The 15,734-nt window shown below is 45.5% G+C and overlaps 1 pseudogene; it reads left to right on the top strand.

The window, feature by feature from the left end:
* The first annotated feature begins 3,795 nt into the window (after nucleotides 1-3,795).
* The window catches only part of LOC119934812, a 34,207-nt pseudogene continuing 22,268 nt past the window's right edge, over nucleotides 3,796-15,734 (top strand).

Genomic DNA, 15,734 nt, shown 5'->3' with positions numbered 1-15,734 from the left:
TCTGCTCCAAATGGCTTTCAGAGTCTAATCTCATCTCAGTCCAGTGTAGACTCTGAAAAGAATGGACTTTAACCCAGCCTAGTCCCACATTCTTCCCATTCGGAAGAAAGGTCCACATGGAAATGGTGCAGCTCCACTGAGTCAGCATTTCCCATGGTTACTTGTCTCCAGAAATAGAAGATATCATCAATATCTCTCAGGGACAACGGGGAGAATTATTGTCCCAGAAAGCATATTTCTAGACTGTGAGCCAACTGTTGGGTAGGGACCATCTCTATATGTTGCCAACTTGTACTTCCCAAGCGCTTAGTACAGTACTCTGCACACAGTAAGTGCTCAATAAATACGACTGATTGATTTACCTTTAGACACCGCTTCTTTGATTAGAAAAGCTTGTATTCATACATTTACAAAAACCATTAAGTAATAATAATAATTATGGTATGTGTTAAGCCCTTACTATGTGCCTGGCACTATACTAAGTTCTGGGGTAGATACAAGCAAATCGGGTTGGACAAAGTCCCTGTCCCACGTGGGGCTCACAGTCACAATCCCCATTTTATGTGATGGAACTGAAGCCCAGAGAAGTAAAGTGACTTTCCCAAGGTCACACAGCAGAAAAGTGACCGTGTTAGGATTAGAACCCATGACCTTCTAACTCCCGGGTCCTTGCTGTACCCTGTACACCTTGCTGACTACATATGCCAAGCATGAATGCCTTAATTTCAGGCTGTTCAAGTGATAATTCCTATCAGAATGTTGATGTTATATGAAATGATTCTCAAAATATTTCCCGTGTTTCAACCTCTTGCTTTGGAACCAAGTGATAACATTTTAAACAAAACAACCAAGTTAATTTAATAATGTTAGTATTCCAGGTGTATACTTTCATAGCTCACATTTTCAAATACCATAAACTTTCTTTGATCTTTATTTGAAATGTAGTATGTTACAATCCAACTATTATTTCCTTTTGCATCTACTCACAGAGAAATGAGGAAAGAAGACTTGAGACGAGGATGAATAAAAGAACAGAGTTTGTGAGAAACTGCTAAAAAGAGAGAAATAGAGAGAGGTTTTAAGAAGGCCATTCAACAAGTTTCTAAAAATTTTAAATTACCCCAGTTGGCTTTAAATTAGAAAGGAAAAGCAATCAACTCTACTGAGAATAAAGTAGGAACTATAAGATAATGTGTGGATACTGGAAAAAAAGTATTTGAATAGCAGGTCAAAACTGAATGGGTGGGGCAAAGATGAAAGGGTGGACTTTCCTTCTGTCGCTGTCAATAAATATTCTTTGCTCTATGAGGGTTGTATTTGAGTCAGTAAGGAACATTCAGGAGGGAAAGTTCCAAAACAGAAATGTGGTGACTTACCCGATTTGGAGTAAAATTGAACTGGAAAGCTAGCTCAGGCGCTTCACTTGTACTCAAGGTTTTATTGGCTTTAAAATGGGTCCACAGAGTTTCCAGCAATGGGTTGCTGATCAGGCTTTTCTCTTTCTCTTGGAGATGATCAACGACTCCACTCTCCTTTTTTCTTTCCCTTTCGTTTCCAAGTGTGTCTGTGGTGGAGGAGGACTGAAGTTGGCCTTGGTCTATGAGACCAACTGGAGGGAAATCCAAGTTTCTTGAAACAGAGTTATCTGTAGAAGGAGAAACATCAGACTGATCTCAGCCCTAGGAGTAGTTTCAGTGTCTGCCTTTATGTATGGAATATTCAGTAATGCAAGAGAAAGTGTCAAGAATCCAAATCATTGAAAGAACACAAAGCATAGCGAGTCTCACGAAAAGAGAGGGTTCTCTTTAGCTCAAGACCAGTGCTAGAAAATTCTAAAGTTATAGAAGAATGATTGCAAAACTGAAGAGAACCTAGAGGGTAAAGCATCATGTAACATTGTCCATGTGTAGAGGATTAAAAGGAGAAGCAGTACAGACTAGTGGAAAGAGCCTGTGCCTGGGAATCAGAAGACCTGAGTCTTCCAGCTTCCACAACTTGTCTGCTATGTGACCATGGGTAAGTGACTTAACTTCTCTGTTTACCTCAGTTGTAAAATGGTGGTTAAGACCATGAGCCTCATATGGGACATAAACTATGTATTACCTGATTGTCTTCTGTCTACCCCAGAGCTTAGTATAGTTCCTGGCACATAGTAAATGCTTAACAAATACCATAAAAATGGGAGTAGGGCCATACAAAAGTAAAGTAAGATGAAAGCAGTTAATAGAAAAAAATGGGAGGAAAGAAAATAAATCAAGTCACTTGGAAACTACATCCTCAACATAGATTCATGATCAAAATCTCCACATTTTAAAATTAGTGATTCCAGTCCTCTCCTCAACAACATTTTCAAAAAACTAATTAAACTGCACCCCATTCTCACCAGGAGAAAGGTAGGAAAAAATACATTCGGAAATGGGAACCAAATCAAAGAGTAAACGATGGATAAAAATGGGGATTTCTCAAAGGACTGAGCCCAAGGTGATCTCCCTCAGCAGTGCCCTCCAGCTACTACCTCCTGAGATCCGATCTACATCTGCAATGTCCTCCCAGAAACTTTCGATATTTTGCAAAATGTCTGGGGTATGAGACAGGAAGACAGCTTCTTGTATGCTCATAGTCTCCAGGATGAGCTTGTCCAGTTCTCTGTCCCAGTCGAAGATCGCCAAGTAGGGCTAGTTTAGGGGTTGAGAAAATCAAGAACAGAAAAAGACCTCATTAACAGCAGCAGGGGTGTGTGACAAAGCTAGGGACAGGAAAGACAAGGTCACTTTCACTCACTATAGTTCTCGGGTTTCTACCTCTTATGCCACCCACAGAAACAGCTGAGGAATTCAACAAATGAACATGAATGACAGCAGTACACTAAGCCCAGGAATGGAGATTACCGATTTTTTGGGGGATAAATTGACTGTTGGTCAGAGTTAACTTGGCCCAAGGCAGGATCGTCCTAGCAGGCTGGAATTGTGTCCCAGATTCATCAAGGAAAACTCCCCAAACTGGTCCCCTACCCAGGCAGTTACTCTCTTGGAGAGAAGAAAATTGAACCAGGGTCCCTGTTGCCTGACCAGCAAATGGCCTTACATTCTTCCCTCAACAACTGGGGCTGGCAAAGATCTACCTGAATCTTCATTCATTCATTAATTCAGTCGTATTTATTCAGTGCTTATTGTGTGCAAAGCACTGCATTAAGCGCTTGGGAAGTACAAGTCGGCAACATATAGAGATGGTCCCTACCTAACAACGGGCTCACAGTCTAGAAGGGGGAGACAGACAACAAAACAAAACATGTAAACAGGTGTTAAAATCGTCCGAACAAATAGAATTATAGCTATATGCACATCATTAACAAAAGAAATAGAATAGTAAATATGTACAAGTAAAATAAATGGGGTAATAAATCTATAAATATATACAAGTGCTGTGGGAAGGGGAAGGAGGTAGGGTGGGAGGATGGGGAGGAGGAGATGGGGAGGGGAGGGGGATCAGAGGAAAAAGAGGGGCTTAGTGTGGGAACCTTAGTCCCTGAAAATTTCTCACACACCAGAGGAAAATGGATCCCCTCCTCTAAACCACAGGCAAGTGGGGGCATCATTTCCCATAGCAGTGAATCTCCCCAAACCATGGGCAATGGAGGTTGGTTCATGTTTCCCAAAATATATTGTGTTGCTCTCACTGACAGTAATCCATACCTGTCACTTTTCTGGGCATTTGCTCAGCTGAATAAGATTTTCTGCAGATTCTCCCACCAGCCCAGCAGGCTAAAATCAGCAGTATTTACTGCCAACACCAGAGATGACTCTTCCAGTCCACGGCCAGTAGGATTGAGACCAAACAATTGGTGCTGCATTTGCAGACTCGTGCTGTGGAACTGTGGGATTCTGACTTTTGGATGACTACCAGATGAACCCAGGTCTGGCCTGATAGAGAACCACTCCCTCTAGACCATATCGGACCTCAGGTTGCTGCTCTGGAACCATCAGCTGAGCTTGCCCGCTGCTTCCCAGGCCGTGAGGTTCTACAGATCCTCAGAAAGTCATCTAGATATGAGATTCTAGAGAATTAAATCCTCCTTTAGACTGTGAGATAGTTGTGGGCAGGGATTATGTCTAGCAACTCAGAGTGCCCTCTCCCAAATGCTTAGTGCAGTGCTCCGCACATAATAAGTGGTCAAAAAATATGATTGGTTGATTGTATAGACTATTCAGAGCAGTTGACATTCTGGAGATTGAATGAATGAATTCTCAATAGGATATTATTGTGTCTGGAGTTTCAAGGTGAGGCCAGTGTCCAACAGAAACTACCATCCTCCACACCCTAAGCTCCAGAAGCATTTAGGATTCAGGGAAGAATACCTAGGGTGGGAATGGGTCGTGGGCATGTGGCCTCAGAGCCAGAATTATACTGAAGGTGTGGCAGGAGGAGGAAGAAGGAATCACACACGAGGATTTGAGTGTATTTACTATCTCCGTGCTGTCCACTCTTGTCAGAAGATGGAGCTTCTGATCATTGGATGTATCCTGGACTGTGGGGATGGTCTGACACTGACCATGCCCAGGGTCCTTTGCTCTGGGTAGTGGGGGTAGGTGTGTGTGAGGCCTATGACCTACTTTCTCAAGATTAATCTCTGTCCTTGTCACCACTCCCAGCCTCCTGCCTGATTCAAGGGCTGACAACTCTGGAGTTGCTGTGAAGACTGGTCATATTGTGGGGCTCAGGGCGGGGAGGACAGAGCTCTGGGAGGCTCCCCAATTCTGGAATTATCTGTGATTATCCCAAACCTCTCTAGCTTTCAAACCTCCCAGGGACCCATGAGGGAGGGCAATTCCTAACTGTTTTTTCCTCTGGTGTTTGTGAGAAAGTTTCAGGGTTGCAGGTGCAGAGCTCCAGGCAAGGATAATCCCCAGGCCTCCTGCATGGCTGATTTCTCTTATCCCAGACTGGGCACAGGAGATTCAACGCAGTGTTCCGCCCATTCCCAACTACAGGCAAACTATGGCATGAGAACAGAGCCATCATTCTGACTACAAGTCCAGGAAAACTCTCATAACCCTCCCTTCCCAATTTTCCCTAGATCTCAGTTTGTCCTGGATGTGGGCTTCCCCACATCTTATTGACAGCTTCCCTCTGAGAGGAGTGGATACTGGAGTCCCAGTCCCTTTGCCCGTGGAGAAGAATCAACCTCCTGATTCGGATGGTTCCTCAATGTTTATCCTAGACTCGCCTAACCTGATGCTCTCTCTGCTTACCTTGTGGCTGTTTCTCCAGCTTCCCAATTCCACTTGGTGGGGGGGCAGAGACAAGACGCCCTGCTGTCTGGACAGACAGTATCCAGCCACCTGCTACAAGGATGGGGACCTGGTGATCGCAGGGATGTTATCTCTGCAGACCATGACTGTTTTCCAGAGCGAAAATTTACATTTCATTGATAGTATTTACAGGAAGAACTATATTGCCAAGTAAGTTTTTTGTATTAGTGGCTATACTGAATATGTTTAATTAAATTATCGTACTTGCTAAGCAGTTGCTATGCAAAGCACTGTCCTAAACACTGGTTGGATACAGTTCCTGTCTAATATGGGGCTCACACTCTGACTAGGCTTTAATCCGCATTTTACAGATGAGGTAACTGAGAGACAGAAAAGGTAAGTGACTGGCTCAATGTCACGCAGCAGAAATGTGGTAGAACTGAGTTTAGAACACAGGTCCCATGATTCCCAAGCTTGGGCCTCACTACTTCTTTGGTTTTCTCTGTTTTGATGGCACTTGATGATTTGGCAGGGACTGTATTCAACACGGAGTTTCTGACACCTTTCCTGAGACAGGTCCAGCCTGTACTCTAAGCCCCCAATATCACTTCCCAGTCTGGATTCTCTGTCCCTACTTCTTTCCCTTCAGATTCTGTCCTTCCAAGATCGTCCTTCTGGGTTTGAAGGGAAAATATTTCCTTCTACTCCCTCCCTGTCCTCATAGCCATTGGAGCTGTGACTCAGAGGCAGGGAGGACTTGGGGCAGGGTGGTGCAGGAGAGGAAGCAGGGTGGCCAGTGCAGAAGGTAATGTGATTCAGGGCCCTGGGCTGGGTGATGCTGCCACTGGACTTTGTACCTGATCTGTTCTCTTGGTAGGACAGGTCCCCTGGAATGTGCAGTGGGGCGCAGGGTAGATTCTGGGGGCTTACACTGTCTTTCTCATTTCAGTTGGGCTCACAAAGACTTCCAGCACTTCCTGGCCCTGCTATATGCCATGGATGAGATCAACAAGGATCCCAGCCTTTTACTCAATATATCACTGGACTTCCATTTCCATGAAATCTACCACAATGCCGAAAGAGCCATGGAGGGTGCCTTGACGGGGATGTCAGGAGAAGGACAGATCATCCCTAACTACAGCTGTGGGAAGCAGGAAAAGACTGTGGCTGTCATTGGAGGAGCCACGTCCGCCCATGGCGAACATCCTGGTACTCTACAAGTTCCCTCAGGTAGGAAACCATTCAAACAGTACGGTTCCTTCCCTGCGTAATGAAGGAATGACTAGATTGGAGAGTTGTCTCAGGGAAAGCAGTTTCTGTTTAATTCTTTCAAACCCACACTGCACATTGATAAGGAATGTTCATGGGTAAGAGCAAATTTTCAGGCAAAACCTAGCGCTGTTTCTACTTTAAGGACAAGCCAGGTCCTGTGGGTTCACTAATCGGGAGGATGAAACTGTCCAAGTGAATTTCTATCAAAGTCAGTTTCTTTGTTACTTTTTGCTGGCTCCAAGAGCACTCCCTGTCCATTCTGCAACTTTCCCTTTAGAGGGGCAAAAAGAAATGGTAAAAGGAAAGTTATAAATATGGGGCACAGAGTCAGGGGTGTGTAAAGGAGCTAGGGACAGGAAATACAAGGTCACTTTCACTCACTATAGTTCTGGGGTTTCTACCTCTTAGTAGGGTTACAGTGGTGCTTCTCACCAAGATTCCAGGGGGATTTCAAACTCCTGAAGCCCCCATTTCCCTCCTCATTTGACTCCTTTAAGAACCACTGCTATGATCCACCATCTATCTTCCCTAAATGCCAGCTTCAACTGTTCCCTCTCTGAGGGTTCTTTTTTCTCTACCTTCTAACATATGCAAATCCCCGTGAGTCTCAAAACACTTTCCCTGGATCCAATATGCACAACACATCTCCATCTTGTCCCTGCTCCCTTTCTTGCCATGTCTCCTCGATCAGATATTTTGCCCTTCTGCCTCCATTATCTCTTCTCCAACCCCCCTCCTGACCTACTCCAATCTGCTTTCTGCCCCCTTTCCTCCACTGAGGAAGCAATCTATAAGGAACCTATTTTACCCTAATATTCCTCTACTGCTCAATCACTTTGGATTCCATGGACCACAACCTCTTTCAGAAATACTACCTGAAGCTGTTTTCTCTTTCACAGTCTCTTTTGGTATTATTCTTGCCTCTCTGGCTGCTCCTTCTCATTCCCTTCCTCTGGCTCTTCTGTTTCTCACCCCACAACCTTGGGTGTCACTCAACACTCCATTCTTGCACCCCTGTCATCTCACTTTGCACTCGCTCCTTTGGAGAACTCATCCACTACCATGGCTTCATTTACCTTCATTCACCTAGTCCATGCGGTAACTCTAAATTCTGTCTCAAAAGCACCAAATCCCCACTTCCTATGGCGTCTCACATTCCCACTTCACTCTGCAAGGCTGGCTCCATTGGGCATCAATTTCAATAAGAATAAAATTGAAGTCTTCATTTTCCCTCCTAATTTCTCCTTTTAAGTTTCCAGTAGAGGTTGATAGCATCGCCATCCTCTCTGTCATCAAGACCCTCAGTAGTGGCATGAACTTTGATTCTTTGCTCTTTCATCTCTCACATCCAGTCTGTTGGTTAATGCTGCTGATTTTTCCTCCACAGCATTTCCCCAGACCTGCTACTCCTGTCCCATCCAAATGGCCATCAGCCTGGTCTGACCACCCATAGTTTCCTAGCTAGGATCCTGTATTGGCCTCCTTACTGATTTTCGTAGACTGTGAGTTAGTTCTGGGCAGGGAATCCTTAAATCTGCACCAATTCTCTCAAGTCACCATGCCCCATTTGGTCTCTATACCCAACCTACTTACCCTTATGGCACAACATGACACCCTCAACACTACCCTCTCTATTGAAATCAACTCGCTCTTTCCCCTATCCCTTCTCCAGTCTCATGCCACTAACCCACGGCACTGGATCACCTCCAGAGCACTCTTCCTTTGCTCCCATGGACGTGCCATGGAGTGATGCTGGCAGAAATCCAGAGATCATGCCAATTTAATCCATGTCAAATGCATCCTTGCCGCTCTAACGTGGCCTCTCCCCTGCCTGGTAACAATATTGTTCCATCCTTATTGACTCCCATGCTCATTGCATTCGCCAGGTGTTTCATACACTTAATTCCCTCCTCAAACCCTCTGTCACCCCACCCCACCTAACCTTAGTCCCTAACTTGGCCACATATTTTATGAATAAAATTGAAGCCATCAGGAATGATCTCTCTAAAATCTCCCCTGCTCCTGTACAGTCCCTCCCTCCCTCTGTCCCTTTTTTGACTCTCCCATCTTTCTCTTTAATGTTCTAAGAGGGGATCTCCTGCTTCCTTTCAAAATCTACTCCTTCTATTCATTCCTTTCCCTTTGCACCTGATCAAAACACTTGCCCTAACCTTTTTTCCACCCTGACCTCCACCTTCACCTGTTCACTCTTCAGTGGCTTCTTCTCCATTGCTTTCATATGTGCACATGTATACCCTAGCCTAAAAATAAACCACCCCTCAAACCCTGGCCCCAGATCCTTCTGGTTATCGCTTCATCTCCCTCCTAACATTGCCTTCCAAACTCCACTTCCTCTCCTTCAATTTTCCCTTTGGCTCCCCACTAATCTCTACCACCCAATCCAGTTACTAATCCCAGGTCCCACCTCCAGGTTTCTGAGCCATTTGGATCTGTTTCTCAAATTATTTCTCTCTTTCTCCATCCCTACATTGATCCTTGGGGACTTCAATTTCCACTTCTTGCTTCCTCTTATCCTCAACTCCACTGACCCATTAGTCAACTTGGACATGCACTTGATCTCATCCTCCCTAGTGACAGTACTATCCTCACTCTCCCCAACTCTACCCTCCTCAACTATGAAATATCCCTGTAGTAATAATTACTAATAATTTTGGAATTTGTTAAGTGCTATTATAGGCCAAATGCTGCCCTAAGCGCTGGGGTAATACAAGATGATCAGGTCCCACATGGGACTCACAACCTAAGTCGTGGGGAGAACAGCTTTTTTGAATCATCCTTTGGGAACCAAGGCCTACAGAAGTTAAGTGACTTGCCTGAGTGATTTGGAACTGGGATTAGAACCCAGGTGTTCTCTTTCCACAAAACCACACTCTATCCAAACACAGGCTCCTCACCTGATATCTGTCCCTTTCCTGCCCCCACATGGAACTCTGTTCTGTTCTCCATAGAGAACTTCATTTTTTAAATCTGCACCAATATTCTCAAGACATTATGCCCCATTTAGTCTCCATTCTCAAACTATCCTTGATGCAACAATTGACACCCTCAACACAACCCTCTCTACTGGACTCTACTTGCTCACTACACTCTCCCTTTACCAATCTCGTACCACTAACCCTCAGTACAGGATCACCCCCAGAGCACTCTTCTTTTTCTCCCATGGACATGCAGTGGAGTTGTGCTTGCAGAAATCCAGATAGCAAGCAACCTAGTCCATGTCAGATGCATCTCACCTACTTTAACGTGCCTTCTCCTTACTTGGCACAGAGCACTGTACTAAATGCCTGGGAGAGTACAATATAGTAACATAACAGATTTTCCCTGCCCACAACGAACTTACAATCTAGAGGGGTGCTTACAGTCTAAGGAGGAACAGGAGATCTCTTGAGACACTTCAGAGAAAGATGGGAGAGTCAAAGAAGGGGCAGAGGAGAAAAGGACAAGATAGGAGCAGGGGATAGTAATGCACGATGGTCGGGTCCCACATGGGGCTCACAGTCTATGTTGTGGGGAGAACAGGTGATTTTGAATTCTCATTGGGAGCTCAAACATAGAGAAATTAAGTGACTTGTCCAAGTAACTTCGAGCTGGGATTAAAATCATGTATTCTCTTTCCACTAGACCACATTTTATCCAACCACAACCTCCTCATTAAGCCCCATTTATTCATTCATTCAATTGTATTTATTGAGCACTTACTGTGTGCAGAGTCTCCATACTTAAACTACCTATCCTTGATGTGCAAAGTGACACCCTCAACACCACACTCTCTAATGGACTTAACTTGCTCAATCCCCTCTCCATTTACTAATCTTGTATCACTAACCCTCAGTACAGGATCACCTCTAGAACACTCCTCTTTTTCTCCTGTGGACATGCCATAGAGTTGTGCTGGCAGAAATCCAGATATCAGGCCAACCTAGTCCATGTCAGAAGCCTTTCAGCTGCTTCAACCTGCCCTCCTCCCAACCCGGCAACAATATTGCTGCATCCTTATTGACTACCATTCTGATTGCCTTTGCCAGTTGTTTCCTTCCTCAATCCCAGTTTGGATAAAACTGGTAGTATCAGGAGAATCTCCTCTGCTCCTATCTGGTTCTTCTCTCTTCCTTCTCCTTCTTTGACTCTCCCACGTTTCCATGAAGTGTCTCAAGAATAGATCTCCTATTCCTCCTCTAGACCGTAAGTCCCCGTCTATCAATCAATCAATCGTATTGATTGAGTGCTTACTGTGTACAGAGCACTGTACTAAGCGCTTGGGAAGTACAAGTTGGTAACATATAGAGACAGTCCCTACCCAACGGTGGGCTCACAGTCTAGAAGCAGGAGACAGAGAACAAAACCAAACATATTAACAAAATAAAATAAATAGAATAGATATGTACAAGTAAAATAAATAAATAAATAGAGTAATAAATATGTACAAACATATATACAGGTGCTGTGGGGAAGGGAAGGAGGTAAAACGGGGGGGATTGAGAGGGAGACGAAGGGGAGAGGAAGGAAGGGGCTCAGTCTGGGAAGGCCTCCTGGAGGAGATGAGCTCTCAGTAGGGCCTTGAAGGGAGGAAGAGAGCTAGCTTGGCGGATGTTGGGAGGGAGGGCATTCCAGGCCAGGGGAATGACGTGGGCCGGGGGTCGATGGTGGGACAGGCAAGAACGAGGCACGGTGAGGAGATTAGCGGCAGAGGAGCGGAGGGTGCGGGCTGGGCTGTAGAAGGAGAGAAAGGAGGTAAGGTAGGAGGAGGCAAGGTGGAGAGCCTTGAAGCCGAGGGTGAGGAGTTTTTGCCTGATGCACAGATTGATTGGTAGCCACTGGAGATTTTTGAGGAGGGGAGTAACATGCCCAGGGAGTTTCTGGACACAGACAATCCAGGCAGCGGCGTGAAGTATGGATTGAAGTGGAGAGAGACACGAGGATGGGAGATCAGAGAGGAGGCTGATGCAGTAGTCCAGACGGGATAGGATGAGAGCTTGAACGAGCAGGGTAGCAGTTTGGATGGCGAGGAAAGGGAGAATCTTGGCAATGTTGCAGAGCTTAGACCGGCAGGTTTTAGTGATGGTTTGGATGTGAGCGGTGAATGAGAGAGCAGAGTCGAGGACGACACCAAGGTTGCGGGCTTGTGAGAAGGGAAGGATGGTAGTGCCATCAACAGTGATGGGAAAGTCAGGGAGAGGGCAGGGTTTGGGAGGGAAGACAAGGAGGTCAGTCTTGGACATGTTGAGTTTTAAGTCGCAGATAGACATCCAGATGGAGATGTCCTGAAGGCAGGAGGAGATGTGAGCCTGGAGGGAGGGGGAGAGAGCAGGGGCAGAGATGTAGATTTGGGTGTCATCAGCGTAGAGATGATAGTTGAAGTCGTGGGAGCGAATGTGGTCACCCAGGGAGTGAGTGTAGATAGAGAACAGAAGGGAACCGAGAACTGAACCTTGGGGAACCCCCAGAGTAAGGGGATGGGAGGAGGAGCAGGAGCCTGCAAAAGAGACTGAGAATGAACGACTGGAGAGATAAGAGGAGAACCAGGAGAGGACAGAGTCTGTGAAGCCAAGGTTGGATAATGTGTTGAGGAGAAGAGGGTGGTCCACAGTGTTGAAGGCAGATGAGAGGTCGAGGAGGATTAGGATAGAGTATGAGCCGTTGGATTTGGCAAGCAGGAGGTCATTGGTGACCTTTGAGAGGTCAGTTTCCGTGGAATGTAGGGGACGGAAGCCAGACTGGAGGGGGTCGAGGAGAGAGTTGGTGTTGATGAATTCGAGGCAGCGCGTGTAGACCACTCGTTCAAGGAGTTTGGAAAGAAATGGTAGGAGGGTGATGGGGCGATAACTAGAAGGTGTGGTGAGGTCAAGAGAGGGGATTTTTAGGATGGGAGAGACATGGGTATGTTTGAAGGCAGAGGGGAAGGAACCAGTGGAGAGTGAGCGGTTGAAGATGGAAGTTACGGAGGGGAGAAGGGACAGAGCGAGAGATTTCATGAGATGAGAGGGAATGGGGTCAGAAGCACAGGTGGCCGGAGTAGCACTTGAGAGGAGGGAGGAGAGTTCCTCTGAGGATACTGCTGGGAAGGATGGGAGAGTAGCAGAGAGTGTTGAGAGCTCTAGATTGTAAGCTCATTGTGGGTAGGGAATACCAGTTACGTTGTTATATTGTACTCTCCCAAGCACTTAGTACAGTGCTCTGCACACAGTAAATGCTTAAGAAATACAACTGATTTATTGATTTCCCTCCCAATCTACCCCTTCTACCTGCTCCTCTGACCCCATCTGTTTATACCTTATCAAAATACTCATCTCCTCTTTTCTTCCCTTCCCTACTGCTATCTTCAACTGTTCACTCCCCAATGGCTTCTTTCCCACAACTTTCAAATATTCTTGTGTATCTTCTATCCTAAAAATAACCCTCTCTTGACCCCTCATCTCTCTCTGGTTCTTGTTCCACCTCCCTCCTCCATTCCTTTCCAAATTCTTTGAGTAAGTTGTCTACACTCACTGTCTCCACTTCCTCTCCTCCATTTCCCTCCTTGACACCCCACCAATCTGGCTTTTTTAGTAGTTTTTGCTACATGGTTCTTATGTTCCAGGCAGTATGCTCTGGAGTAGGTAAAGTTAGTCGGGTTAGGACCCAATCAATGTCCCACATGGAGTTCACTGTCTTAATCCCCATTTTACAGACAAGGTAAGTGAGGTACAGAGAAGTTAAGTGATTTGCTCAAGGTAAGACACCAGACATCTGGCAGAGTCAGAATTAGAACCCACGTCCTTTTGACTCCCAGGCCTGTGTTCTATCCACTAAGCCTTGCTGCTTATGCCAACTTCACTCCATGGAAACTGCCCTCTAAAAGGTCGCCAGTGATCTCCTTCTTACCAAATCCAACAGTTTCTATTCCATCCTCTTCTTTCTGGACCTCTCAGCCCCCTTCAACATTGTGGACCAGTGCCTTCTCCTGGAAACATGATCTAACCTTGGCTTCACTGACACTGTCCTCTCTTGGTTCCCTCCTGTCTCTTTGGCTGCTGCTTCTCAGTCTCTTTCACAGGAACCTCATCTGCCGCCCAATTCCTCAATGTGGGAGTCTTTCAAGGCTCAATTCTGGGTTCCCTTCTCTTCGCTACCTACACTCACTCCCTTGGGGAATCATTCACTCTCATGGATTCAACTACCATCTCTATGCTGATGATTCCCAAATTTACCTCTCCAGCCTTGATCTTCATTCTCTGCAGTTTCATATTCCCCCTACCTTCATAACATCACTACCTGGATGTCCTGCTTACAACTCACAACTAGCGTGTCCAAAACAGAACTCATATTCCCACTCAAGCCCTATCCTTCCCATGACTTTTCCATCATGTAGATAGCATTATCTTCCTCTCTGTTTCTGTCTCACAAGCCTGTAAATCTGCCCATTCCAGTTCATATTTCCCTCTGCTGCCGCTATCATATTTGTAAAACACATTCAGTCCATGTTTTGCCACTCCTCAATGAACCTCTAGTGATTGCCCATCAAGCTCCTCATCAAAAAGGATCTTTTTACTATAGACTTCATTATACTCAATCACCTGCCCCTTCCTATCTTACCTTCCTTTTCATTCATTTATTCGATTGTGTTTATGGAGCTCTTACCTTATACAAAGCACGGTACTAAGAACTTAGGAGAGTACAATACAGGAAACGCATACACCCCCTGCTCATAATGAGCTCACAGCCTAGAGGGGGAGACAAACATTAATGAAAGAAATAAATGAATAAATCAATTACAGATCTATACGTATATGTAAAGTGGTGATAGGAGGGAGGATAAATGAAGAGAGCATGCCAGGCAGACACAGGAAGGAGAAGAGGAGAGGAGGGCTTAGTCAGGGAAGGCTTCTTGGGAGGAGATGAGCCTTCAATAAGGCTTCGAAGTGGGGGAGTGTATTTTTCTGTTTGATATGAGGAGGAAGGATGTTCCAGGCCTGAGGTAGGAACTGAGCAAGAGGTCAGTGGCGAGAAAGATGTGATCAAGGTACAACGAGAAGGTTAGCACTAGACGATCAGAGTGTGCGAGATGGGTTGTAGTAAGAGAGTAGGGAGGCGAGGTAGGAGGGGGAAAAGAAATTTAGTTCTTTAAAGTCAATGATGAAGAGATTTTGTTCGATGCAGTGGTGGATGGGCAGCCACTTGAGTTTCTTGAAGAGTGGGGAAACATGGTCAGAACATTTTTGAAGGAAAATGTTCCGAGCAACAGAGTCAAGTATGGAGTGGTATGGGGAGAGGCAGGAGGCAGGAAGATCAGCAAGGAGGCTGATAACATTAATCAAGGCAGGATAGAATAAGTTCTTGCATTAATGCTGTAGCAGTTTGGATGGAGAGGGAGGGGTGGATTTTAGCAATGTCGTGAAGGTAGAACTGACAGGATTTAGTGAGGGCTTGAATATGTGGGTTGAATGAAAGAGAGGTTTCAGGGATAATGTCAAGTTTCATTCATTCGTTCATTCAATCGAATTTATTGAGCGTTTACTGTATTAAGAGCAATGTACTAAGCGCTTGTAAAGTACAATTAGGTAACATATAGAGACAGTCCCTACTCAATAATAATAATAATAATAATAATGGCATTTATTGAGCGCTTACTATGTGCAAAGCACTGTTCTAAGCGCTGGGGAGGTTACAAGGTGATCAGGTTGTCCCACGTGGGGCTCACAGTTTCAATCCCCATTTTACAGATGAGGGAACTGAGGCACAGAGAAGTTAAGTGACTCGCCCAAAGTCACACAGTTGACAATTGGTGGAGCCGGGGTTTGAACCCATGACCTCTGACTCCAAAGCCCGGGCTCTTCTCCACTGAGCCACGCTGCTTCAACAATGGGCTCACAGTCTTAAAGAGGGAGACGGACAGCAAAGCAAAACAAGTAGACAGGTGTAAATACCATCAAAATAAATAGAATTATAGATATATACACATAATTAATAAAATAGAGTGATAAATATGTACCAATATACACAAGTGCTGTGGGGAGGGGGAAGGGTTAGGGCAGAGGGAGGGATTGGGAGCGATAGGGAGGGGAGGAGGAGGAGAAAATAAGGAAGGACTCAGTCTGGGAAGGCATCCTGAAGGAAGTGAGCTCTCAGTAGGGCTTTGAAGAGAGGAAGAGAGCTAATTTGGCTGATGTGTGGATGGAGGGCATTCCAGGCCAGAGGTAGAATGTGGGCAAGGGA

Source organism: Tachyglossus aculeatus, chromosome 11, assembly GCF_015852505.1.
Source record: "Tachyglossus aculeatus isolate mTacAcu1 chromosome 11, mTacAcu1.pri, whole genome shotgun sequence".
Classification (NCBI taxonomy): Eukaryota; Metazoa; Chordata; class Mammalia; order Monotremata; family Tachyglossidae; genus Tachyglossus; species Tachyglossus aculeatus.
This window is presented reverse-complemented; position numbering and strand designations above follow the sequence as displayed.